General features: G+C 38.0%; 1 long non-coding RNA gene across 1 annotated transcript; it reads right to left on the bottom strand.

Annotated features, from left to right (window-relative positions):
• Positions 1 to 5,856: 5,856 nt before the first annotated feature.
• LOC112958957 lies at positions 5,857 to 26,876 on the bottom strand. Its single transcript, XR_003251539.1, has 5 exons — positions 26,863 to 26,876; positions 26,728 to 26,772; positions 16,194 to 16,331; positions 8,189 to 8,318; positions 5,857 to 5,925 (listed from the first exon to the last, which is right to left on the bottom strand). It is a non-coding gene; the product is annotated as an uncharacterized LOC112958957 (long non-coding RNA).
• Positions 26,877 to 27,504: the final 628 nt, after the last annotated feature.

Genomic DNA, 27,504 nt, shown 5'->3' with positions numbered 1-27,504 from the left:
GCCTGATGATCCAAGCCAATTATTAACCCATATAGTAATCCATCTATCTAGATCATAATGACACAACTAGAATACAAGGTTTGCATTGCTGAAGTGAAAGTGGATGACAGCCCCCATTCATAGATCCAGTCATTGCCTCATAGAAGACAAACAYGATACAGTATTGGTAAATCCATGCTTGTTATTCCCATCACCTTTTCCTTTATGTTTCCCAAAACAATCTTTGCTAGAATTGATCCATCTTTTGAAAACAGGTGTAATACTTGTCTTTCACCAGTTATTAGCAACTTGCCTTGACATCCTCTCAGATATGACAGAGAATTATATCAACCAGCTCTCTCAGAATCCTTGTATGTGTTCCGGTAGGTCCCATACATTTGTGTGAATTRAGATTTCTCAAGTGATCCCTTAGTCTTCTTCCACTACTGGAACCTTCTCTGCTCCTTCAATCTAGTGTGAGACCCCCAGAGACCTGGGAGATCTTGTGGGTGAAAACTAGGGTAAAAAGGCAACAATCCAGCCTTAGTCAATTCCACTGCCACCAAGTCTTCCAACCCATTTAACAATGGGCCACATTTTCCATGCTTATTCATTTACTTCTAATGCAGCAGTAAAAGCTCTTTTGGTTGCTGTTGATATCCCTTGCAAGCACCCAGTCTAGGGGAGCTTTGGTTTTCCTAGCACTAACCCTACATACCCATGCAATGTTTCCAAATTCCTGTTTCAACCTGAAAGGGGCATTTATGCACTGTAGGTCAATCAAGAATTCCCAGGTTAGCTAAGCCAGCGTCCTGACATATTTACTTGTTTCAATGAATAGGGCAATTGGGTATGCTTATGATCAAAGATGGTTGTCCTAAAACACCTGACATCCTTATTGAGCTCTTTTGCTCCACTGACTATCATTTGCTTTCCTTTTGTTTCTTAGGCCTCCCAAACCAAAACAAACATTTTKKGGGGTAAAAAATAATTWAAAAAAATCTCAGTTTAGAAATTTYCAGGTGTCACCAGTTTCCTACTGAAAGCCTACTTACTATGCTTGTAAAGCATTGTAAGATCCCTCTCCTTGCATGTAAAGTCTCATATAACAAACTTAAATCATTGTTATAAGAGTCCTAGATTGTTTCGTGTGCCTACAACATCTGTTGCATCCAAAGTTTGCTGAAAGAAGAAGTCTTTTGTATTTCCTGCTTCCAAGGCATTGAGCTCATCACACAGCAGAGCAGATGACAGAAGGAAGGGTGTGGAACCGAAGCCTGTGATTAATAGCCAAGAATGCTGGTGCAAAGCAACGAATTTCTGGGGCCTGAAACCAAGGAGAATACCAGAATGGAGTACGATGAGGTCACGTCTGTGGTGCAGCTGAGGTGAAAGCCTTAGTAATTGGTAGAGAACTCAGATGTGTAATATCCTTCAGCTGTCACTACCACTATGAAACCCATACAGACCACAGCTTTTCACTAACACAATTGAATAGGCCCAAAGAGGCTTAGGGATGAACCAGGCTGAGGCCAATGAAGTCCTCTTCTGTTTTGTTCTTACCCAAAGCAACACACAAAAAATGAAGAAATTTCAGAAGAAATGATTCTGCTAGTCAGTCATTAATGTTTTAGAGTTGAGGCTGAAAACATTTGGAAAAGTTGTGGTCTATCAGCCACAAAAACTCTCTCCTCTCTATTCTCTTATCAATATACCTTACACTATTTAATTACAGGATTTAGTTTATTTTTCCACACAGAACTCATTAGTATTTATATTGAGTTTACATTCAAAATGCCCCAGTTCCACTAACTACTGTAAAAACACATGCAGTTAACACTATATATTCAAGAGGACAGAACACAAAGGAATGATAGGATGCGTTTACAACATATAGGCAAGTTGCTCCTGTGAGAACAGTTAAATGGCATTTTCCTCTCATGACTCTTTTTAAAAAACATCCAAGTAATGCTTGCTTTAAAATCTTCCTTTGGGGAGTTAGTGACACTGGAATATARAAAGGAAAGAAGGGAAGCAGGGGAGCAATAAGCACGGAAAGAACTGAGACTGACTGTTGGATTATATAGCATATTAGAAGAGTATACACGACAGACATTTGAATTTTAAAACCTCAAAGGTCTGACAATATTTTTGGTTACTAAATTAAGGCCGAGAAAGATGGCTGGACATGATATTTTGCTCTGCATGGCTCCACTTTATATCTTTTCTGCTTTCAAAAAGAAACTCAACAATCTTGGAAAAGGTTTTCCAAGAAGAAAAGCTTGCTTTTTTCAATTCCCTGACAGCTTCTTCCAGACCTCTACCATACTTAAYGTTCAGCACAAAACAGGATGAATCTAAAATTAGATTTATATTATCTTTTTTTAAGATTAAAAGAATTAGGTGCTGTAAGACCTAAGGAAGTGATTTATCAAATGGATAAAACTGCTGGGTAGGTATTGTAGGAAAAAAGTTCCATTTGGACAAACTGCTACTGCTTTGATGTACAATTACTCCTGCAGTTGACATGCAATAAACAATAACTAAAAGTCACAAGATTCTCCTGGCTACTTTGGTTAGAAAATTGAATAGATTAACTGCTGAATTGTGGTTTGAATAAGGACAGTGACAGGCCACAGCTCTGGAAGAATGTGAAGCATCTATCAGTGTTACAAACACACAAGAAAGGAAACTGATGGTTCATCATCCATCTTCCAAAGCTTTAGGTCCTTCTGTGATCCATCTTCCAAAGAAGGCAGGAATGGGGATGTGGTCAGASCTGGTCTCCACTACCACATGGGTGTTGGTATTACCAACTACAACTGTGCAAGCCAGACTTAAATCACAGAAGACAGTCAAACAACTGTATATATCTCCCCAAAGCAACAGCATCATTTCTGACAGAATGACTTTTTGCTTCTGTCACCCTGCTACCTCTTCTCCTGCCCTCCTCTCTTGTTAGCGTTATGCCACAGATTGCTAAAGCAAGGAGAGCCTCCCTTCTCTCTCCCTTGCATTTGATCATCCCTAATTACACTCGCYAATCCCTTAAACAAAATCCTTTGTTCTAGGGTTTTGCTGTATCCGAATTGTTTCTTTTTGCTACGGGTATACATGTACAAATGCTCTTATATAATTAGGATGGAAAATATGTTGTTCCCRGGCCAATTTCCAAAGCCAGCATTTTTGAAGCCAGTGCTTCCTGCAGACTCCTTAGAAAAGAGGGCTATGGAGCTGATTTCTGCAAAGCCTGATATTCCAGTCAGTCCGTTGTGTGTAGTAACTGTTGCCACACACTCCTGGCTTAGAAGCCTTCTGTGTGCCATGCCCTTCCTGCAGCCTCTGCACCACCAGTYGCCTCTCTTGCACCAGGACACCTCCCTCTCCAGCCCTCTATGCCAAGGAACAGAGCTTAACTAAGCAAGCCCAAGGCTTTCAGAATTGCTACAGGTCTCAAGCACTAGAGCCAGTATCCTCAACGATGTCCCCTGAGCACCCTGGTATGATGTGTCCTCTCTGAGGTGTCTAATGATGAGTAGATTTACTTAATTGGCGGTGAAGCTTGTATGTGCACGTTTGCGCATGTGCGTGGCTGCGTGCAAGGGAAAACTGGTGAAAAGCAGAGGAAGATGAGAAATTGAGAAAGGGAAGATGACTCTAACCATGACAAACTAGGTCTGGTTCCTGCACGGGTTTCCCCGTGCACTCAGATGCGSTTTTCCTTGCTCCGCAGATCCCAGCTGCAAAACGAGGTGAAGAGAACACCTCAACGAGAGAAGAGAACACCTCAGCAAGCCGCTGGGAACCCCAGCCCATGGGAAGATGRGGTGATGTTCCACTGTACAGCACGAAGCACTGTAAACAGATCAAGTATGAAGGAACAGTTCCTATGCCTGCAAAATAGGATAGAGCCTAAGCACCAAACAGGGCGAGGCAGATGGGGTGGGGAAACAGACCAGACAGGAACGGGGAGATTCCTGCCGGGAATGAGATTCCTGTTTCGTGCAGTGCTCGTCTGTTATTGTTTCCTTCTTTCCCAATCTGTGTTTGAAGCAGGAAGAGAGGGGAAATAGCGTGTGATTCTCAACGCAGCTCTAACGCAGCCCTACCGAAGCTGCCTTGCGAAGCCTACGGAGCTTGCAAAGCTTCCTGGCTTCCCSATTTCCTCCGCGGGCAGGGATAGATACTCATCCTTCCCTGCTTCCCTTCCCTTGCACGTAATAGGGCAAAACTCCTTCTCCAACTATGCAGTACTTGATGCAATTTGCTAGTCTAGCAGGTGCATCTATTAATGTTTTCTTCATATCTTACCCTTGCTTTTAGACCAGGCTTTACTTTCTTTTCCCTCACCCTCAGGAATAATTTTCTTTGCTTTTCTGGCCATGCATTTTGTTAAGCAGGAAATKAAGCCATTCACGGAGTTTGCTGATAAAACATCATCACATTTGCAACAAGTTTGCAGTATCTGAATGGCAAGGCTTATTCCTTGAAGTTTGCTACTTATACTGAACGCATATTTATTCTACAAAACCATTATATCATACTGGCTTTGACTCTAGTATATAAAATTATGTGAAGACATACACAATAAATTAGAAGAAGTTAGATTAGGTTTCTGGGAGCAAATCCCAAGAAAGGCCTGTTTCATCATTGCACAATCCTTCTCGCTTTCCTCATCCTACACAAGCCAACGATAAGGAAACACCCAAACTAAGGGAGACACCTAAAGCCAGACGATCATTATGCTTCACTCTGGGTGTGCCTTCATTAGAGTGCTAGGTGCATGAGATCCCTGCTGGAAAAAGGTACAAGATAGCTCCTGGATAGATCCAGGAGCCCAGCCGCACTCTCAGTCTCTAGCTTTCAGCAGGTACAGTACAGAGATGCTAAGGTGTCCAGTGAGCACTGAGGCTCAACAAGCCAACTTGCCATTCTCTTCACCTTCAAGTTGGGCTTTAAAGCCAGCCTTTCACTAGTCACAGCCCGACTTTCCACTAATGGCCATACCAGAATTCATAATTAGGACACTTTAACGTGGACAGTATGTTCCCATCCAGAACAGGTATTGCAAGGAGGCTACATTTTAGATCTGAGCTCTTTGGTCAAAAGAATACCTTTGGTTTTGTGGTTGGTTTTTTTGGGGAATGCCAGCTATTCCACAAAACATTTGCATAAATGAGAAATTTGTTTCAAAGAGAAGAGCTTGAAAAAACAGCAAGTAAACTGACTCAGATTTTAAGCACTACAGAYACTGGCAATATAGAGATTAGGTAGCTGAAGTAAGTGAGCGGACATTAGAACAGTAGGTACTAAAYCAACCCTTAAGTAATATAAACAAGAGGAAAAGAGAGCTTCTCCTGCCTGCAGTTTTTCAGTCATATTCATACATCAGTCAGTCACACATTAAAAACCATTCAACACAAATTTTAGGTTGATCAGACAGCTTTCCACTAGTGATTCATACAGATTCACAGAGTGAACTCCACTATTGGGTAAGGCTTTAAAAGGAAACTACTGCCTTGCAGAGTCCATGTGCTTGTTGTGTTTGATACCAACTAGAAGTTGGTTAGTCCATAAGACCACCAGTGCATTAGCAAAACATCTACAACTCTCACTGGAATCCAGAGTGACAAAAGAAGTGCCCAAGATGATAAAACTTAACACATAAGTCAACGCTGTATCACCCGTTCAATGAAGACCAAGACCTCCATGAAGCCAGCTTAAAGTAATGTTGCAACCAAGTGATTTCAATATTGAAGCAATTAAGGTAAACAATTAAATCTTACCTTAATTCCTTTCGTAATTCCATTTTTCTTAGAGGTTCCACTTTTTAAGAGGTTATTCTGTTTCTGATGATGTAGGTGTCCATTGCAGACAGCACTGGGATTAGCCATCTGTTTAAATTAGTCAGATTCTCAGTTCTTAAGGGTGTCTCTGGTCTTTCTGCTGTAAAAAAAGACAGTGGGACGCACAGATAAAGTTCTGAGTTAAGGCCTGAAAGGTATCCAACTGGTCTGTCAGGATTTTCCAGGATGAGATGAGGAATTATCTTTTGCAATATCTTAGAAATTGCTTCTTTCATACACCTTCAGCCCCAGCAAGCTAGAATACTAAATACATAGCAGGAGTTGTACGCTTAAAACTTCTGAAAAATACTGCTCATTGCCGGGTATTGTACGAGCACTGCTTTTATGAGTCAACAAGACTGCTGCAGCTATCAAGTGGGTGGATTCAGAGGCGGAGACACTTAAAGATATATTACCTCCAAAATACCTCCTGAGCATTATGCTTCGTGTAGAGCTATTTTATTCCATATACAGTGCAAGAATAAAATGTTTTGGAAATTTAAACAGAGTAACCTTTAAAATTATGTGATTCATCTTGCTAAGAATGGCTTAAGAAAATGGTATTTTTGCTGAGTAGAACAAAACTTTTTTTCTCTTTTTTTTTTTTAAAATCTTTTTATATTGGTAGCATGACAGACAACATTAATCTTACAAGGAAATGRAAAGGCAGCTAGATATTGAAAAGAATTCTTGCTCTACAATCAGAAAAAGATTATTTGGCTCCATTCTACAGATTCATGCACATGTGTTTACTAGTGTGAACTGTCCCTTTAAACTCAGTTTGCCTAGTAATAGGATGAAGAGCATTCTATTATAATTAATGAGAAATGGACTTTTATGAAGTTGGTTAAGGCTATAGGCTGTTAATCAAATACAAAATTAATAATGAGCAGGACTATGCACACACTTGCTTGTAAAACAAGAGTTCATTGATTGCAGAAACACATACATAATCTTTTTGGAACAAGCTCTCGTGTTTTAGACTTTAAGAAATATAAATTAAAAAAATTATAAAAGTGTATTCTGTTTTCTCTCTGGCAACATGCGATTGAATCCCATCCTCCCCGAATAATTAGAATTTGTGAGGAGACAGATTAAAAAAAAACTGTATTGTAATATCCTTCTTAGAAAACAGCTATAATGAAAAGCTAGGAGAATAAAAAAAATGGAGTGCTTTAATTAGAACAATAACTCATTTTGGCAATGAAATGTAGTCATCCACAGAAAATGTAGGTAACTGCTGCAGTATGAGGAATACAGGAGTTTAAATGCTAAAGGAATGCCCATAAAAACATACAAGGAAAAATATCTCATCAACTTTCAAAGTTTATCTTAGCCATGAAATGAGTTGCTGAAGTGTTTTCTCCTCTGGAGGAGAAGTTGCACAGTGGGGTATCCCAAATCTGTTGGAAAACTTTGTTCCCTGCTTAGGGGAGACCTGAATTGTAGGAAAAAAACAACCACCACCCCCTGCATATATTTCCTTAAAATGTATTCAGAAAAAAAAAAGTATATTCTTTATTCTATGCATCACTTTATTTCATGCATACTGCAATGGTCTGCAGAGACTCAATAGAAGTCAATTTTGTAAAACAAGCAAACTCACTCCATATTTTGGGGGGGAGGATAAACTGTAGATTAGAACAACAAGAAGAAAAAAACATATTTCTAGCAATGTTTGATTTTGACATCTTTAGAAAGAAGTCTTTCATTTACATCTTTAAATTAGCAAGGCAATAACAGTTTTGGTCAAGAAAGCATCTTCAGAGCTCACTAAAAATGACAAAGAAACAGTAAATTTCTAGTTATTTTGCTTCTTAAATACAATGTTTTCAGAATCAGAATTCAGCTTTGTTAGTTTTTTTTTTTTAATCTCTTAGGCAAGAATTTCTCATTTTTTCTAATAATTGAAAACTGTTTTTAATACTTAAGGCACACTTAAGAATAATTCCGTTATTGACTAATTGTGAATATGTACTGATAAGATCAATTATCGGTCATTAGAAAGGGACCAGAAGTTCATTACCTGCAAGGAAAAGACAGAGGTGAGAACAACAAAGTAACAGATAAAATGAATTTTCAGCAATACCTTCATGCACACAGATCATCCCAGCACGTATTATGCCTTGATGAAACAGAGCAAGAGGATGGAGGGTAGATTGCTCTCTCTCCCTGCAGCAGGCAGCAGGCTCTCAAGAAGATGCATTTTCACTTTGGAATAATTATTTCAAATTTCAGTTTGAAATAATTTGGAATTATTTTGCGGATCCTCACAGCAAAACAAAACGCCTGCAAAATATGATGAGTGCTCTGCCGGCTACTGATTGCCTCGGCCCTGTTGTGATAAACTGAAGAAAACTTACCAGAATGACTTTCTTCCTTTAGCAGCTTCCAGTGACTCAGCTCTCACCTCTGCCAGGTGCACTTCCCGACAGATGGAGCACCTTGCAGGGCACAAAGTGATTTTACATCTCCCATGCGTGACTTACTCTTCTTCTCGTTCGCGTGGATAGGGGAGGAGAGTCTCTGATTAGATAACAGTTCAGATGATGCAAATTCGGTCTCTAGTCTTGTAAGTAATATCRTTACCCACTTTAAGCCTCCTAAAATATCACTGTCTTTAAATGAGTAAAAGTGTAAAGGAAATATGGTTTTTCTACTAATTTCAGTTTTCAGCATCTTCAAAATATTTAATGTCACAAACAAGCAGCATCATTAAAATCTCTGTGCATTCAAAAATTAAAGCAGTTTAAAAAAAAAACTTAGAGAAAGGTTATCCTTTTGGGTTTCTTTAACCAGGCCCTAAATCCTGAGTTCATTTAGGCTTGAGTCAAATACCTGCCTTGTTTCCATTCAGAACAAATGACTTGTAGAAGTGAAGACTGGTCCAATAAACACAGATGATTTGCAAACACAGAAGGTGGTATTTTTCCAGGAGGAAAAAAACACAAAAACAAAAACTTGAAGTGTGCCCTTTAAAACTCCATCTTATTCAAAGCCATCTGTCACTCAGGCTGCATACATTATATATATAATAGATATAGATATCTAATATATTACTTATAAGTTGCAWCCAAATCAAATAATTGTTTAAAAAGAAAGAATTTATGTTGCCTGGATACTGTGGGGACCCAATAGTTACGCACTATGGGACACCAAAGCCACAAACAGAAATGCCTTTAATTTCTTCTCTAGAAAAATTGAGAAAAAGCTCATCATAATGCACAAGAGCTGTGTGTATTTATCTTCAATATAAAACAATACAGTGGAGGAAGCCAGTTCTGCAAAGATTTACCCATCCTTCACTTTAATAACTTTGGTACTGGTCAGAAGTAACAAAGTCCATCTTTGCACACCGGCAAGAAGATGGTGAATTTCCAAGACTGTTTGCAGAGCACACACCACGCTCTGTATGGATGTTAGTAAAGTTTGGAAGATGTAGCAACAATTCTTACAAAGCTGTAGCAAAGCCATCAATGTTTTCCTATGTTCCTAGGTTGTGTTCCTCGCTTTTTCATTATCATGTTATGTCATCGGTCCTGCTCATCCACCTCTTAAAGTRAGGATGAAAATATTTATATCCTGTTGTAAAGTGCTCTAAGATAAATTGCTGAGAAGAGTGATACAAATAATGAAGCAAACTAGATATAGCCAATTAGCAGGGGTTGAACAATAAACCAAGGAGAAAAAAAAAAGAGGAATAGAGCTTTATCCAAGTAATCTCTTAGTTTTTAAATAACATTTCTGCCATGTGCTACTACTGTTACACAGGATGTGGAAAAAGGTTGATGCAAGACTAGAAAGGGGACAAAAGCATTCAGCCTCCTAGGGGACTTTTGTCTTGGTCAGACTATTGACACTCATGAGAGCAATCCAAGGGTTCCCATTTAGTGGATTACCTTTGCAAGATGGTACACTGCTGTACTACCTACAAAGGAAAAAGTGCATGTTGCAAGAAAGCATGAGAACTGATCCCCACAACACTTAAGTGTCATAATCCAGATAGATTTCCACAAGATACCTGCTCATCCCAGAGAACAGTTAGTGATGGTATAGTTGTGAAATGGTCTTGCAATGTAGTTGCAAGGTCTTGATAACYTGAGTTTATGACAGATGAAAATTTACATGCCACAAGAAGCAATACATAGCGACATGAACTCTATATTTTCTCTGGACAGAAACCAATGTCAAATAAGGGCTGGAGGAACTATGGAATTAAGATCAAATTGTTGCTTAATTATCATTGTTACTTAAATGTCACGGTTTTAACAATATTGAAATTAGCTGCAGAACCTGCCCCAGTGGTGAAATACATAGCTAAGAAACCTTCATCTCCTTCCCAATAACTTCTCTTGCAACAGAAGCCCACGTTATTAATTCTATGTATTCAAGCAGCTTATTCTCTGATTAGAATCCCAGTATGCTACCTGGGCACACGTGCATATCATGCCTCAGCTACTGCAGTGATTTTACAGAAAAGAACACCAGAAAGGTAAAATAAATATACAAGTCTTCRTTAGGCACCAGACCAATAAAGCAACATTATTGCATTAGCAACTGGCAGGTACCAGATGGCTTGACACTTCTTGGTTCTCTTTCTAGGCTTAGCAGAGACTTCATCAGCTCTGYATCATTCATTTTAGGAGTCTACCAGCTGCAGACTTCACTTCCTAAACATTTGAGTGGAAGAAACTTGAATTTGCTGTTTTAAATTCTAGCTTGTTAGAACAGGGAAAAATGTAAGCCTAGCATACCTGGGAAAAGAGATCGGACACAAGCGCAGGTGGATTCCCTGGTGCCTTTGCACAACCGAGCCCCGAAAGATATGCAAAATGGTTTGTTATTGGCCAGCAAACAGCAATTCAGCAATTCCGCCTTGAACATCTCCAAACTAAGACCCATGATATAGGTGGATGCACCCAAACAGCGCTGCAACAGCCTACACCTAGCAGGCAGGACTCTGCTATGGAAACACTCCCACCCAGCCTTGCCTAACTGGGATGCCACATGCCTGCAGGCTTTGCTGAATCAGCTGCAGGGCTGTCCTCTTCCAGAGCGCCGCAATGTTGGCACAGCCCCACCACTCTACAAGGGATCCTCTCCCAAAATGTCTTTAAGAAGGCATGGACATGTTCTTGCTCTTGCAGTTCTCAGGGAAGAGCAAATGCCAGCTGAAAGGTGAGGATGGTTTGGAGTCAAATGGAGTAACTCCAGTGAGTAGGGAGATGGTAGCAGTCTTCCTACCTTGCCCTGTGCAACTCACTAGCTGCTTTATGCACTAKTTTCTCCTATCTTATGGTTCAAAAAGGCCTGTCATACTCACTCGCATCATCCTCTCATTTTCAGGATCACAGTCTGGAAAATCTCATCTCCATAATCCAGAGGCTGGAAAGGACAGAAGGGCACACACATGCTCCCCAGTACTGACGTACAAGGACAGCACCCTACTTTATATTTGACAGTGGTGCCTGGGAAGGTTAATCAGAGGGAAAATCTGTCGTTTTACAGTTTTGCTGGATTATCTTAAAATCCAGAAGTAAGGCTGTGACATCAGCAGAGCAGAAAGATCCCGCAAACGTAGCAGTCCATTATTTCTTAAGAGACATTTTCCATGAATTCACTGCAAAATGCTCACACGCTGGCGGAAAGATCACAGCCAGGAGAGGTGCAAAGGGGTGCGAGAAGTCACATCCAGATGTGAGAGCTGGGTTAGCCCTGGCTCCGAGTCATCCGAAAGAAATGCTCAGGACTGGAGCTGCTGCTGGCTTAGCCCCTTCCCCAGGGTGAGGGGCCAGTGCAAGCCCTGGCACTTTGCAGGGACATGGCTGAGTGGGGCCTGGGCCCAGCTTTAGCGCAGCCTTGCAGAGAGGGCACGTCAGGGCCTGCCACACGCCTGCCTCGGCACAGGCACAACTTGCAGCGACAGATTTGACAGGCACAGGCACTCGGGATGATTGGAGGAAGCAAGAACAGCAGTTCAGAGCTGTTCCTGACAGAACATGCAAATGACTACTCTGTGCTAGATGCAACATCTTTCCTACCAATGTGCACTTTATTTTACCCTTTTCTCTACAAGGGCAAGATCAGTTGAGACTTYTCCCTCAGCCTTGCTGTTCTAAGGGATACAAAGGCTGTCATTCTTCTGGTAAAAGTCCTTCCTTTGTTCCTCAGACTGCAGCTAAATCYGAATGGTCCTGCTCAGTATCTGCCTGTAAGAGGGAATGGAGTCCCTCTAAGGAAGCTAGAGGAAAAGGGTTGCTGCCAATGCTTCCAAAGCTGGAAACGTGATTCTGGGCTTCCGAACTGCACTGGTTTTCACTAAAAGACAATTTTAACTAATTCCCTATGATGTGCTGGGGTTGTAAAAACTTCCTAAGGATCGTGGATAAAGCACAAGAAATGAAGCCTACTGCAAATTGCTCACAGGTATTACACAGGGATTCCTACATTGGAGGGGTTTAGAGAAAACTGAGACTTTAACTCTGCTCAGTATAGAAAGGTGCAACAAAAAATGCAATTGTCATTTTCAATTCCAGAAGATTAGGCTGAGAAGTAAAAAGAGTTAAAATGATTTTTTTTTTTTCCAAATGGGTATTTTGTATATGCTATTATTATTTAAAACAGCAGCAGAGCAGAAGGATTTGTGGATTTTTGAAGAGGTGAGTCATTACTAACCTGCTTTCAGGTACATCTATCAAGGGGCTTAATATCACAACTTTGCACAAAGTAACATGCATGCAGGTGCATGGAGAGAGCTCTACCACAGAGAAAATTGGAGGTTCTGCATTTCTCTGAGTAGTCAGCATTTTCTTTCTCATTTTCTTTAATTATTTTTATTATTTTTATTAGAGAGAGAGGATGGTTCCCCATCTGATCCTCTCTCTCTAATAAAAATAATAAAAATAATAAAATTAAATAATAAAAATAATAAAAATAATAAAAATAATAAAAATAATAAAAATAATAAAAATAATAAAAATAATAAAAATAATATCCCCCACCAAACGCAGCTCTGGGCAGTTCAGAACATTTGCACCTTTGATATTTGACACACCTCAGTAATTCTCCCCACCTCTCTTTGATGGATGTCTCAAGGAAAGCTCTTGGGAAACAGCATGAAGCAGGCACAGACTTGATCATTTACAGTGTGTATCTAAGTTTCATCTGTATTACTTTATCATCACAGTATATTGTTTTTCTCTTCATCAGATTTTTGTGACTAGGACCTCAGTAAAGCATAAAGCTTTGGACCTGCATCCATCCTGCTCACCTACAAAGTCTTCAGCGGCCTCTAAAAAGAGCCAGAGTAACCATAGAAAATGTTGAAAATTCTTGACTTATGGAGCTAATAAAATGGGGAAGAAATTTTCAGATATGATAACAAGATGGCAGCAATATAGTAATACACACAAGTATTTATTGAGAATAATTTTTTTAAGATAGGGAATAGATGCTTTCTTTGATGTTAAGTAAAGTCACTGAATAAGTCAGTGATTGAAATCTGCTATACACAGGCATAACTCAATACACAGAACTCTGGAAAGAGGCCGAGAACTAGCTACCCTGCATAAACACCTGCTACACCACCTTTAGCAKCTTCATAAGCTTGCAAAAATGCTCCTTCAAGCCCACAACTCCTATGAAAACATAAATAAATTCAACAACAGCTTGATTATACTATGTTCATGAAATAAGCAGAAAATGTTTTAAAACTGAATATCTTATCTCACAGAGTGTTGGCTTAAGGGACTGAAAGTGGGGCAATTCAATTTGTTTTTTTTTTTTTTTTTCTCCACAAAACTGCTTCTGAGAAGATGAGCTATATTTAATTGACATAACATTACAAACCTCATTTGAATCAKTGAGTTGCTAGTAATTTAAATGAAGCTATATTTTGACTAATAGGACACTTAAAGGAGAAAGTAGGGCAAGTTTCCTCACACCTATATGAAAGCATGTTTTTAAAAGGAAGCTCAGACATTGCCAGCTAAAGTAGATGCTCTGTTTTTGCTGTTTGCACACTCCTGACCAAAAACACATTCTAAACTTGATCTCCCAGTGACCCAGTGTATTTCGTCTCAGATTTCTTCTAAGCTTTTCCTACCAAGACTCTCATTCTACATCTTGAAAATTATGAAACTCCAATCATGGCGAGTGTCTCCAGGTGCTTGTATAACCCTGGTAATACATTACCATTTACTGAAAAACAATTAAAAATATTGAAAAAAGGTAAGCTACAGAAGTGAATTTTGTCACTGATATCAGGGCAACCAGAGCTGCGTTTGTTGTTTGCACTAGTGGGGTTAATTCAAAGCAGACAGCATGGTTAATTCAAAGCAGACAGCATCTCATGGACGTCCATCTGTGACCATCCTCTTGATAACTCAAGTACCTTCAACTGTAGGTACTAGTTCTAAAATTCCAAACTAAACATTGCAAGTATAGCAATTTTCATTTTAATGTTGAATTCCATATACTTCATGGATGTATTCAGTGTTAATATTCCAATACTAGAGGGAGGTGTACCGAAGACTCAACACACRTTTATTTGAGCAACAGCATTGATTACAAGGATATTCATGAGCTAAAGAAGCCCAGCTGTTTCGTAGCTTGAGTTATAAGGAATGTCAGGCCATCAGATTATTGAATTGTAAGATCTTTGCTTTGGTGTCTTGTTTCCATCATTTTTGCTTTAACAATGTCAATCTATAGCTGTGTGGTTGAAAACAGAATTTGAGTGTTTTGTATTCTCAGATGAAATTCCTTCCTAAGATTAGGATTGAAGTCTCATTCTACTCTTGCACTATAATAATACATCATTTCTGTAAGTCAATACATGTCAGTGGAGTAACAGCAGTGTAAACAAATTGCTAGTGGTGGCAGTCACCACCAATTTCTAATTAATTATAACTTTTGCCAAGAATGTGTCAGCAAGTAACCCAAGTTTTATTGGACTTTTGAAAACCACTTTAGATTATTAAATCCACAGATCATTTATTATAGGTTAATAAAAGATGATGGAATGACACGCTATAACCAGGCATAGCCCTCATGCATCAACATCTGCACAACATTTTGAATTTCATTCTTGAAATATCAGGAAACCACACATTTCAAATTTTTAATTTACATTCTAGAGTCACTAATAATGAAATACATTATCTAACCCCCWGGCTGAATAATAAGTTACCCCTTGTTTTTGTGTTTACAGTTGGAAGTAACCCATTTAAATATCCTAAATCTGCACAGGTTACAGGTATATGATGCTCTGAAAGAAAGGCATAAAGTTCAGGAAAACTTGGTTGCAATGGTTGCTGTCCTGGAATGTGATGTTTATAGATATTTTTGAAGGGGAGCAGATCTTTTGTATCTAAGAAAACTTATGGAAAGGTTCTCTGTTATYTTCCCACTCTTACTGTGATTTTCATAACCTTGGCTTTTAGTGTCTRTAAACTGAAAATTAAAATATATTTAATATAATTAAAAAGTTCAGATGTAGCCACTGATTTTTTTTTGTATTTCCCTTGACAAATGAGGCCTCTAAATACTTAGTTTTTTCCCCTTTTAAAAATTTTACCGTAAGACTTCAGTCTAAAAAGCACCTGTACTCTGTTCTAACTGTCTGTCACTATCATAATCTGATCTACTGGAATTTCCGTCACAGTTGAGATTTTCTTTGAAAAATACCCATTTTTTTCTGTAATGTACATGACTGCCCACATACCTATACCATTGTTGGTAGCCATGTACATTACAAAAGAATTTTACCATTGTTTTTCAGGATATATTCGATACAGGTAACATCAGGTATTGAAATATCATAAAGAAGTAATGATTATTTGGGCTGTTTCATTTCTGAAAATTTCAGATACATTTGGGTCATACTGTACAAATCTAAAACCATGAGGGCTAAACTTTTTGTTGTTACTGAAGGTAGGGACTCTCCTAACATCTCTAATTTACAGAAAGTGAATTTTTAACAACACTAAATTACCACAGATAGAAACACAGGAGCTGCTGCAACTGTCTTGATATATTACTGCAGTTTGCAGGTGAGAAAGAATCTTTCTGCTTTAGTGCCAAAGAATTCTGCTAACCCTCGAGTGCAGAAAGCAGTTAGTATAAACATTTTTCTAAGATCCTTTCAGAAGCACTTACAGAAGGTGGCTCAGGTAATAAAAGAAAAAACGAGATAATCTACATCTAGGGAAAGACTACCAGAAGTGACCTTGTTGGGTAAAAGGTGGACCTTTCTTATTGGGGACTATTCACATACTTAACTGCAGGCATGTTAAGTAGTGCTTACGTTAGAAGGTCAGTAAGGCAATGACAAGATGCAGAGTCCTCAGGAGAACAAAAATTGTTTACCTTATTCCATTTACTACGCAAGAAGTCTTCTGACAGACGATCCCAACACCAATACTTGAGTCAACGGTGAAACAGGTGAACTGTTAAATCACTTGCAATGCAGGCAATCTGGAGCTTATCCGTATCTCACTTTCCAACCTGGAAAAAGAAACAGTTAATTTTATTCACTTTCTATTTACCAAGCAAGTGATTTCACTATTTAAGTACGTAAGTGTGAAAAACAACCTGTTTGCCAAGACACAGAATAGACTTCGTAAAGAGTAATTCACACTGAGAACGTGCATTTGGTGATTTATAACAGGGTGTACCACAGCCCCAGGCAGAAAAAGGTTTGGGTAATTTCCTTTAATTTGCARAAAAAMCATGCTTTTCATTAATTATAAGTCATGTATCTACTTTTTCTTACATGATACATACAATATGAAAATAAATGAATAAGACATGAAAATAGTTAGGGGTGATAAACTCACGTATATACACAGGTACCTTGGTTTCCTTAAATTCTTTTACCAGAACTTGTCCTCTGCATATATATGGTTGACAACTGACTGTGAGCTGGTGCATTATGTTTGGATCCCGCTGTGATTCCTGACTTACCATATACCTTTTGCTCTGAAATCCATAACAAATACCAAGACTTTTTGTGGCAAGAGATACTTCAATCTGTTTGCAAGGATTAAGATTCTTCATAAATTAGCCTGGTGTGGCTAATATGGTTTTGTCTCTATTTCATGGCACAGAATTAAAAAGATACCTGACTGGAATCTTATTTCTTTCTCAGACAAAACCAAGAATAACAAAGAAAAAGATAATCAGACAAAAATAACAACAGTACAGCAACCAAGAACTGCTGCAAAAATACAGTATTAAGCAGGGGCTCTATTACATCTTTCATTTCAAGCTTCTTTCACTTRCAAATACTATGGCAGTAAGTTATTCTCACAAAATATTTGACTCTTGGTCAAATGAATGAAAGAAGTTTGCAGGCACAACATGAATGCAATCCCTTTGACTTGGGTCCTTTCTCCTCTTTAATCCATGATAAGATACAGAGCTGCACAGCTTCTGTAACACTCCAAGGCAGATTCCAGTCTCCCTTTCTGAGGTCTCCCAACAGCCAGGCTGTTTTTTTGCTGGTCCCCGTAATTGGAATGAGCTAATATGGTAGTCATTTTTCCCAGCCTTTGACGTGATGAATGGAGCACAGACAATTTGTGCCATCTGTTCCTTCTCTGTGTCATCACCACATCAATTAAGACAAGTCATACCTACATACATCTGGAATACTAAAATAGCTGATATCTGACTGCAAAGACAAATCTCCTCAATGCTAGTTAAAAAAAAAAAAAAAGAAAGAAAAAAAGTTGAAGCAAGACATAGGTTTAACCTGTATCTAATGACAAAATTTCAGCCTCTGTACAGGAGATTAGAAAGTGATTTGAACAAAGCTTAAAAAAAWTGCTCTGTTCTGTGACATAATTGCTCTGTTTTCTGGAGGTATGAGCTTCATACCAGCTCAGAGGAGAGCGACTAAAGGTACCGAGCTATAAAAAAAAMCAAAAAACAAACAAAAAAACAGGTATTGTGAAATACCTGAAATGTATTTTTGAGTCTGACAACAAATGGCTACATGTGGCAATTATTACTCATTCAATGAAGCGCTTCATGAGAGTAGACCTGGTGAAATCAATGGAACCACTCATCCAAGTGGCAATACCTTTTTATTAGTATTATTAAACTTAGTAACACGGTGTAGTAGATTACTTACCTTCCCCATTGCCAGTGAACAAATCATTGCAAGAAGTAAAACAGGATTATTGTGTTAAAGGTGACTTCTTACTTTTTCATTTCCTGCTCTAACTGCTATAGTTTTACTCTTCATTATTTCAATTCTGTCCACACCATTTCTCAAGGAAATACAGGTTAAGAAGAAAATAATAATAATAACAATATCTGTGTTTATGCTTTATGTGAATCAAGTATTTTTCATTCAGCTGCTGCATGACATTGTACTACTGCTGACATGAACTATTTTATCTTGTACTATCAGACAGGTGGAAGAAACTAAATTATTCAATTTATCTAGTTGCTGTAAGTCTTCAAAAGATTTGAGGTATGATTTTTTCCTCTTTTCAGTTAGAAAAAAGTTTCACCAGTAAGCTTTGTCTATCTATGGCTTTGTTATTTTAATCGGACTTAGTCGCAATTCTTTTTTTTCATGTCATATCTCTCAGAATTCAACTGAGCAGGTGCTCAGATGGTCAGACTAGAAGTTGTGAGAGAATATAAAAATTCCTGCTAGAAATTGGTCCCAAATGCAGCTAGGCCAAGACTACAATATTATCAGAAGGATACTTAAATCCACAGTTCTGAGACACCTGGTCGCAGAAGTTTAAGCCTTATGTATAAATTGTATCATATCACCATGTCAATGAAAGAAAATATGGTTCTGCACTTGGGCTAAAAAAAATAAATTAAGATTTAGTGAACAAGTCTGAACCTTCCTACAATTTTTTTTAAAGAAGTTCCTAGGAAGCTTAGCACCCAAGCAGTAGTACAGAAGCACTGCAAGCTTCTTTCCGATGTGGTTCATTTAATCTTATATTCCACGTAAACTCTGATTGTACTGTACTGCAAGGTACATGACAAATCTCAGAAAAGAACTGAAATGAAAGACAGCTTTTTTTTTGCAGCTTCTATAGTTCTCCTCATCATGTGCCCCTTTGGAAAAAAAAAACCCCTTGTCAAAGAAAACAGCTTGGGGTTTACACTGTGTTGTGCCACAAGAGCATGTTTTATATCCAGGAGAATGGCTAGACTAACAGGATCCTTACAGTACCAGGTCTCATCCCACTCTCCATCTAGAACCATCTGTCCCTTAACCTGGCAGGTAGCTGTTCTAGGTATCTTTAGTAGCCTTCTGCTTGGAATGGATTTTCAGGCATCCTTTTTGATACATGAGTTTGTAACCCGAAATAGGGGACCTCATGCTGCTTTTTCAATGCTGCTAATATTTCAAGATACTAAGTAAGCAGACACAACTTGCTCACGCACAACTTCAGGGCCAATGTTTTTACTATAGCTAACAGACATCTAAAACAGTCTTTTGGCTTACACGACTATTTTCCTTACCTGGTGTTCGCTATGCTGGCAAAGAGCATCTGGTTTTGAAGACTTACAGCAACATTAATACACGTCCTTTGCATATCACTCCTTTCTCTTCTTTTTCTTTGTTAGTAGAAAATATGCTAAAAATATAACAGAGAAGATCCAAGAGTTTTTACTGGGATAGGCAAAGCTGAACACTTAGGAGAGAGAAGGCTGAGGGCAGTGGGACAGACTTTTTTGAAATAAGTTTGAAAGAGAAGGGCACAATAGAGATGGAGAACTGGTGAGCGAGGAGGAAAGAGTTTTACTACCTTAGTTCTGTGAAAGATGTAAGCCTTACCCCTTCTTTAATTCTCATGGAAACTGCCATGCTCCAGAATTTTACTGTGATGATGTTGCAGTGAGTCATGGCCACATCCTAGGCTGGCACATGTGCATCCACAGAGCCCTCTCGATTCCAGATCTTCACTCAAAACTCAGATTTACACTTTTAAAGACTTGGACTAGAATCCAACTGGATCTTATGTAAGGTTACTTTTACTAGCTTAATTCAATATGTTGCTGAGAAAAGCTTGTACATTCAACCCAAAAAGTGCATTAAAAAGGCTCAGATGAGTGATCCTGCACTGACCTCCAATGGCTGTGAAGGTGTATAAAACATTGCCCTACCATCTGTGCTTCCTTAGGAGGTTTCGTAAAAAGCTCTTTCRAACTTTCTCAAGACTTTTCTTCTTTTAGGATGAAAATTAAATGATCAATAAAGGGGACTAGACATTGTTTTTCRATATCATTTTCTTTTGAAGGCATGGTTAAAATGTGTACAAGCTGAGACTAAGTTATTTCCTATGGAAAATGCTGTGCTTTGATAGACTTCAGCTATTTAGAAAGTTTCCAAACCTCCACCAGAAAGATTAATAACTCTGGTAAAGGTTTGTATCTAAGGAATAAAATGGTAAGAATTTCTGGAGTTTTATTTAGCCTTCTTATTAAAACAATTTTGAGTCTGTGAAGTAGAAATAATACTCTTCAATAAGAAAATATTTTGATATATTGAAGAGAGCCTAATGAACACCCAAAACTGATATGAGGCTTGAAAATAAAGAAATAAATCCTTAGGCTCCTCCCATGTTCAGCAGAAAGCAACCAATCCAGAGATCTCTTGACCAACTTCCAAAGTTGCAAAAAAGAAACCATTTGCATTTTAAGTTAGTTCTTAAGTTCAAGAGTGAAGTGAGAGAAAAGGAGCACAGGACATACCATTGAAGTTTCCTGTGCCTTTTTATGCAGTGTATTTGCACATTTTGAAGACAAGCTAGCAGAGGGCATGACAGAGAAAAACATTGCCAAGTACAACTTAATTTCTCCACATGCTATTTAGCTGTACCAGCAGTATCAAGTAATCCTATGCACTGTAATGCTTGACAGGAAAAGTTGTTACCATTAACACTGATTGGAACATTTTGAAATTTGCTGTCAGTCTATTTATTGACTCTGAAATGCTCTATGAASGTGCCATCTGCTCCCTCTGTATGTGCAGAGTCATATTTGTTGACTTAGATGACACATGATGGAATTTAAAAAGTGAGACTTTATCCTCTGTGCTTACCTCCAATGGCTGAGGACCGCTGGGCTCTGTGCCTTCCTAGCTTACTGTATGGGACAGCAGAGGATACAACAGGAGCCAAATTTGAGCTGCAGAGGGTGAGGCACGATGGTGGTCTCACAACAGAAGCACTTGGCGTACTGCACTTTCTGATGAAATTCATTTCTACATTTTGAAATGATGAAATACATTTCTACATTTCTGATGAAATTCATTTCTACATGAGCCACCTTGAGTAGGCAGAGATCTAAACTGACCTCATATCCTGCAGTATGCCTGCAGCTGTCAAGATATACAGATTTTTTGGAAGCAAAGTCAACAGCGGTGGCAGGCTTGAGCATTGACACAAGATCAGTGTCACTTCTGTGCTCAGTATATGTGTTCATAAATATTTTTTTCTGAAAGTTCACTTTATAGCATCTGATGAGAACTCACTATTAAGACATTGGAGACACATCATGGTTTATAACAAATTTCACTAAATGAATCATCTGGCATAGCTGGGATTCAGTGTAGAAACTAGGAATCACCACAGTTCAACGTTGAGTTAAATGCAAAAGTTTGGCACATACCTCCTCCTGACAGGCTTTTATAAAACATAGCACCTAGATTATCTAATATTAAAAGATAAAGAAACAAACTTCCTAGCCTCCATCAAACTCCTCCTTTTAAGTACGTACATTGTTTGGAAAACTCCTTAGTCTGAAGGCCTTTTGCCTGAGGCCAAAGTCACTAAATTCCATAGAAATGCTCCATTTGTTTTTGTGAATCAGRTTCCTTGAGCTCAAAAACAGAGGGGAATGTGAAAATAGCTACAGAATTTCTATCTTCTTGGATGCTCTGATTTTTTCACAATCTCCTTTTGTCCCAAAATTAGAGAAAAAATGRAATTTTGAAATAGTAGACAGAAGGGTAACTCTAAATTGTCTTTGATAATTTGATGATATTAAGCCTGAAAATGTTACATAACATGCCATGAAAGTAAAGAAAACAGAAATTAAAAAGTCTAAGCTAAGCTTGAAATTGCAAACAAATCAATTAATTGATTTTTAGATCATTTACAAGTGCATCTGTTAACGCTGTGTTTGGAAATGGGGATGGGAACAGTGCTGCAAAAAATAGAGTTTTCACTAAACTATATTTTTCTAGAGGAAACCTTAGAGACAGTAATCTTGGCACAGTCACCCTGACACCTTTGCCATTGCCAAAACCCTTTCCTGAATTAGAGGTTTGTCCTTCTCCTGCAAGCACCTGAATAAAGTGTTTTAAGTCAAGCTCTTCTCCTTGATAATATAAGGTCTTCTAGTGACTGTTCCAGTTTGTTGTGTAAAAAAATAGTCCTGGTAGTGCAAAATCTGGCTGCAGCTGAGGACAGGAACTTTATAGAATCAACTATCGAGATAGGATTTGAAATATTAGCTTTTGCTACGTGCAGCTATCTGCAGCCTGACACAGCATTAAAAAACAAAAAACTACAACAAAAAGAACACTTTTCCTCAAAAGCACCTTAAAGTTCATGTCATTGAGAAAAGAAAACACCCAAAGTCCATTCATCCTCTCTGCACATATTCCCACATTCTTCAAAGCTTCTTCAAGTCACCAGTGAAATTGGACTTTGGTAAAACTGAGAACTTGTTTTGCATGATTTTTCACATAAAGACTTGTGTAGCCCTGGAAAAATAGAGGTATTTGTGAKGTATATTAAATATAGGCAGATATGATTCCAGGTTTAAAAAAAAAGACAACTTACACATTACTTAGATTTTTTGAGGATAGTATTATGTGCAATAGAGCACATAGTACTATCCTCTACTATCAATAGAGCACAGCAAGAAGCAGCATACAGCTAAATGTGTGTGATATCCTGAGTGATTCAAATCAGAGTTCCTTTTGCCAAACAAAAACGTGGAGCCTGGGTGCTACCTGTAAACCTGCTATTGCAGCCAGCAAGCGCTGCTGGCCAGCAGTGTCTTTGAACTGTAACTTGCTCTCATACAGATACACTTCGACATGCATAAACACACCCATTTCATTTCTTTCTTTAGTAATAATCTAGATACACTTCAACATGCAAAAAACACACCCATTTCATTTCTTTCTTTAGTAATAATCACACATGGCCTGGGAATATAGTGGGTAACATATGTACCCATATTATGTATATGTATACATATGTACCAATATTAAAGACAACATCTACACACCCTGAAACACATACATCTGTGCTGTCTTTTAATGTCTCTCCTGGCTTGGACTATGCCAGATGGATAGTAGATTCATGCTAAGTATCATGATTTAAGACTAGAAATTCAAGTGTGTGTCTTCAGTTATGAAGAGTCTATAACACTGAGAACGATTTACACAATCAAAATAAAAGCTAAAGAAAAGATGGGCCAAATGATTGCTTATTTGAGTACTTTCTAAAGCAAAGTAACACAAATGTATTACAGAAAGTACAATTCATTTTCTGGGGTAATCACACAATTAGGAGGGAAGATGGCCAATATATCAAAAAATCAATTACATTCGCAAGCATTATGCTAAAACCAATTTCCCTTCATTTGAATTCTGTTTCTGAACTGTCCTTTTAAAACAGATTGATGCAACCAAAAGAGTTAATCTGAGCAAATCTATAGCAAAAAGTTTTGAAAGAAAATCATACATTTTGTTTTTACCATTAAGTGGAGGAGGTAAAACTAACTTCACACTTAATGGAAGACTTGCATAATGGTGAGGCTATAGGTTTTCTTCAATTTATATTAGAAAGGATCTGACACACATCAATTTCCTTACCCTCTTATCTAGAAGAGGCATAAACCTTCCTGGGGATAAGTTTTTCAGAACTACTTGACAATATCTGAATTGAAAAATCCTCAGGCAATTTGCTGACCTCAGAAGCATGGTCATCCTTTGTGTTATTAAAAGACAAGACTATATGMTAGAAAATTCATTATAATACTCTGGCCCTCTAATTATCAGACCATTTGATTTAATGAGAATGTGAATTGTTGAGAAAGACTTCAAAAAGCAGAAGTGACAGAGGACCAAATACATGAACTTCCAGTGAAACGGATGGGAGAGATTTAAAGAAGTTAAAGAAGCATAGTATATTAATTCACATTAACTAACATTAGTAATTAAAATATCTCACTACAACTTCCTTAACAGGATAGCCAGAAAGTTGTGGGTGCTTTGAGAATGGAAGAGAAGTTTGATACTTTCCATGGTCACACAATATTACACAGACATTTTGTCCTTACACAATGAAATGAAGAAGCTGAGAGGAACGTGAATGGGCTAAGGGTGGAGCTTGATCTGCTATTAATTTATCTTTGACAAAGAATAGAAACAAAACAGAAAAAAAATGGGGAAAAATGCTCTATTGAATGCATGATAGTCATAAAAAACTCTTCTCTGAGTTCATGTTGCCTCTCTTAGTGGAATGAGAAACTGTGCAGTCAGCAAATTACACTTAATTACCCCTGCTTCACTAGAAGAGAAAATGATAGTGATGTAGAAGCCCCACAGCTGGATGGGCACTTTAGAAATAGCTGAGTCTGAGCAGGTTCATCTAGTGAGAAGAACAGCAAAACGCCATGTACTAAATCAAACTGAAATATACAATTGAGCAATGTACCAGGAGAAGAGGGAAGACTGCCTATGGCAAAAGATGAATTACTTCCAAGGTAAGTATTATATCACTAACACTGTGATCTCCATACTTGCATAATGCAGGAATGCTGCAATAAAAACAGTTTCTTTATTGCTCAACTCCCCATGAGTTTTAGTTGGTGCAATCRGCACATACGTAAGGTCATCTGAGTGCCAAGCTGCTTTATTTTTATTTGTAAAATCAGCTAAGTCAACTACCAGAAATGCATTCTGTAGACACATAGCAACGATCTTCTAAAATATCTCCTCTTCACCACACTTCACCTCAGCAAAGGTAAAGCCTATTAATTTCCCATGATAAGGGAAAAAAAAAAAAAAAAAAGAAAAAAAAACCCACAAACCCATCTTTCAGCAGTGCTGAATGAAAACAGTCAGTTTAATTTATTATAAGATAGAAAGCCAGGTTGTATCTAGAGAAGAACACAGCATGAGCCTCACACAGCTAGCCAGAGGAAGTACCTTATGCATTTGTAATGACGTAATCCACATTTTCTACCTTGCTCTAAAGAACTCGCCTGTCTTGAGCAATGAAGACAAAAACCTTCCTCTGTTTGGGATTTGTAGTCATAAGCAAAGCTTGGAGAAGGTAGTTAACAAGGTCCAAAATATTAGGAGTTGCCAGAAAACTCTTCTGATCTATTAAAAAAAGAGTTTATTCTTAAACGCAAGATCTTTAGTTGCCGTTCATCTGAATCCCTCATCTGAATTACAGATCAAAATGAAGCTGACTGCTCTTCTCTTCATACTTAAAATTTAATATAATCCTTTGTGCTGAAACGTCCCCTTTCTCCTCAGAGCTAAGTTCAAAGAGCTTTTCTTTTACGTTCAGTACACATGCTATAGCTATTAACTTTATTCTATAAAAGCTCTTTTACCATCCCCTTTAACATAAATTAATGAATCAGTTCCAGTTTACATATATTTCCAGATATTTCTGAATATATTYTATTTATGTAGGACACAATCTGTATCTTCCATCAAGGTCATGGGCCAGTCAACTTTCCCCGGGAACTTTTGGAAGTGAATATCCCTAAAGAGCTGCAGTCAGCAATTTCAAAACCAAGCCATTTAAATTAAAGTAGAAAAACATAGGCTTTATAGACTGAAAGGGGAGGGAGTATCATGAAATTTATGTTAAACATAATATAAAATCAAACCAAACCAGATCTTTTCCATTATAATTTATAATTTGTTGGTTAAGCAAGAGTAAAGTCTTACATATCGGAAAGGCCATTTCCTAAAAACAWATCATCAACAACAAAGCATAAAAAACCCCAAAAAATCACCCCACAAACCAAAATTCAACCAACCAAAAAATATACCTAAACCAGCATATAATGTGCCACATATGCCCCACTGAAGCTACATAACCCTTTGCTTTGTCCTCTTAGAAATCTGTATTCAGGTAAGMGGGCTCTTCAATTAGTAGGTAGCATGTGATTATTGCCACTATTACARTAGTTGCATGTACCAGGTCTGGAATACTTTGGGACTGAGTTTGGGCTGAGCCTGACAGATTTACCTCCTATATATATTGTGGACATATTTGATGTATTGAGCACATGTGATGATATCAAAAGCAAGTTCGACCCTTCACTAGGAGCTACATAATCTATAATCAATTTTGCCAATGTCATTTTAAAACTCTCAGAATGTTACAATCTGAATGGCAAACATTCAGCTGATAGTGAAGCTGGCTGGGGTGCTAATAAGCTGGTGCATCCCAAATGGTACCTTGTTCATATAGCTGTATCTGCTCAGTATCAGTTTATCCATCTTTCAGAATGTAACATTAATCTGCCAATGAAAATACATGGGATAAATGCGTCACAGTCTATGTGAGATGCTGTCACAGCTAAAAAAAATTACTCAAAGAAACAAAAGAAAATAGGAATTCATATTGCGAGACTTAAAACTATCCCACAGTACACAGTGGTCAAAATCCTTGGTGTTTACAAACAGCCTGACTACCTCCAACAAAGCAGTTACGTATATCAAACATTCACAAAAAAACTCTTGACACAGTGTTTGACAAACAAACCATTAGTGCAGATCAACCAGTGCCATGTTCTCTACTTCATTATTTAGGATAACCAATTATTCAGACATCTTTCTTATAGTTCGGAGACCTTAACCCCWCTTCCCCTTTACCTTTTACAGTCACTGGTCATTATCCACTCATGTGATTTCTCTGATCTGCAAAAAAAGTGTGACAGACTTAAAACCAGATAGAGAAACAAAATTAGTTTACAACTATTTTAAATTACATTAGAATTAACAACTGACCTTTTGCTTCTCTCTGACTTTTAATTAAAATTCAATGTTTTTCTATCCAGAGGGAATTTCAGGGTGGGATTTTCAACACTGGCTCATGTCTTCTCAATTTTAAGTCAGTGTAATTGACTTCAGCAGAGGGAAAAAGAAAAAAGAAAAAAAAAAAAGGCAACACAGGAAAAAGAAAAAAGAAAAAAAAAAGGCAACACAGGAAAAAGAAAAAAGAAAAAAAAAAGGCAACACAGGAAACTCTTGAAAAATCTCACTTTCTGTGCCAAATATTAAAACCATGGCAATATTCCCACTGAATTCACTGTGGTTTTGGGCTTGATTTTAGGAATCAACATGGGGCTGTGATGGGTGGTGACAGCAGAAATATGTGAGAGGCTCCCAAAATGCCATTGTTGAACACCCAAGTACCATGAACACAGTCAATATCTGGAATTCTTTTCCTTTCTGTTACTGCTACCTGGAAGAGAGAGAGAGATCATTTTGTCTCTGTTTCTGTTGGACTCCAGAGGGAGTGAAAAGCTACCAAAAAGGTGTTGAGAAAGAGTAGAATGAAGTGGTTGGCTTCATATTGGAAGACCATCTAAGTGATCCTAGACCGGAGAAAAGTACAAAAATGGTTCAAAACAGARGTTTGGCACAATA

This window comes from Nothoprocta perdicaria, unplaced genomic scaffold (genome assembly GCF_003342845.1).
Source record: "Nothoprocta perdicaria isolate Ctin4 unplaced genomic scaffold, notPer1 scaffold_93, whole genome shotgun sequence".
NCBI lineage: Eukaryota > Metazoa > Chordata > Aves > Tinamiformes > Tinamidae > Nothoprocta > Nothoprocta perdicaria.
The sequence above is the reverse complement of the archived record's forward strand: the minus strand, read 5'-3'. Positions and strand labels throughout refer to the sequence as shown.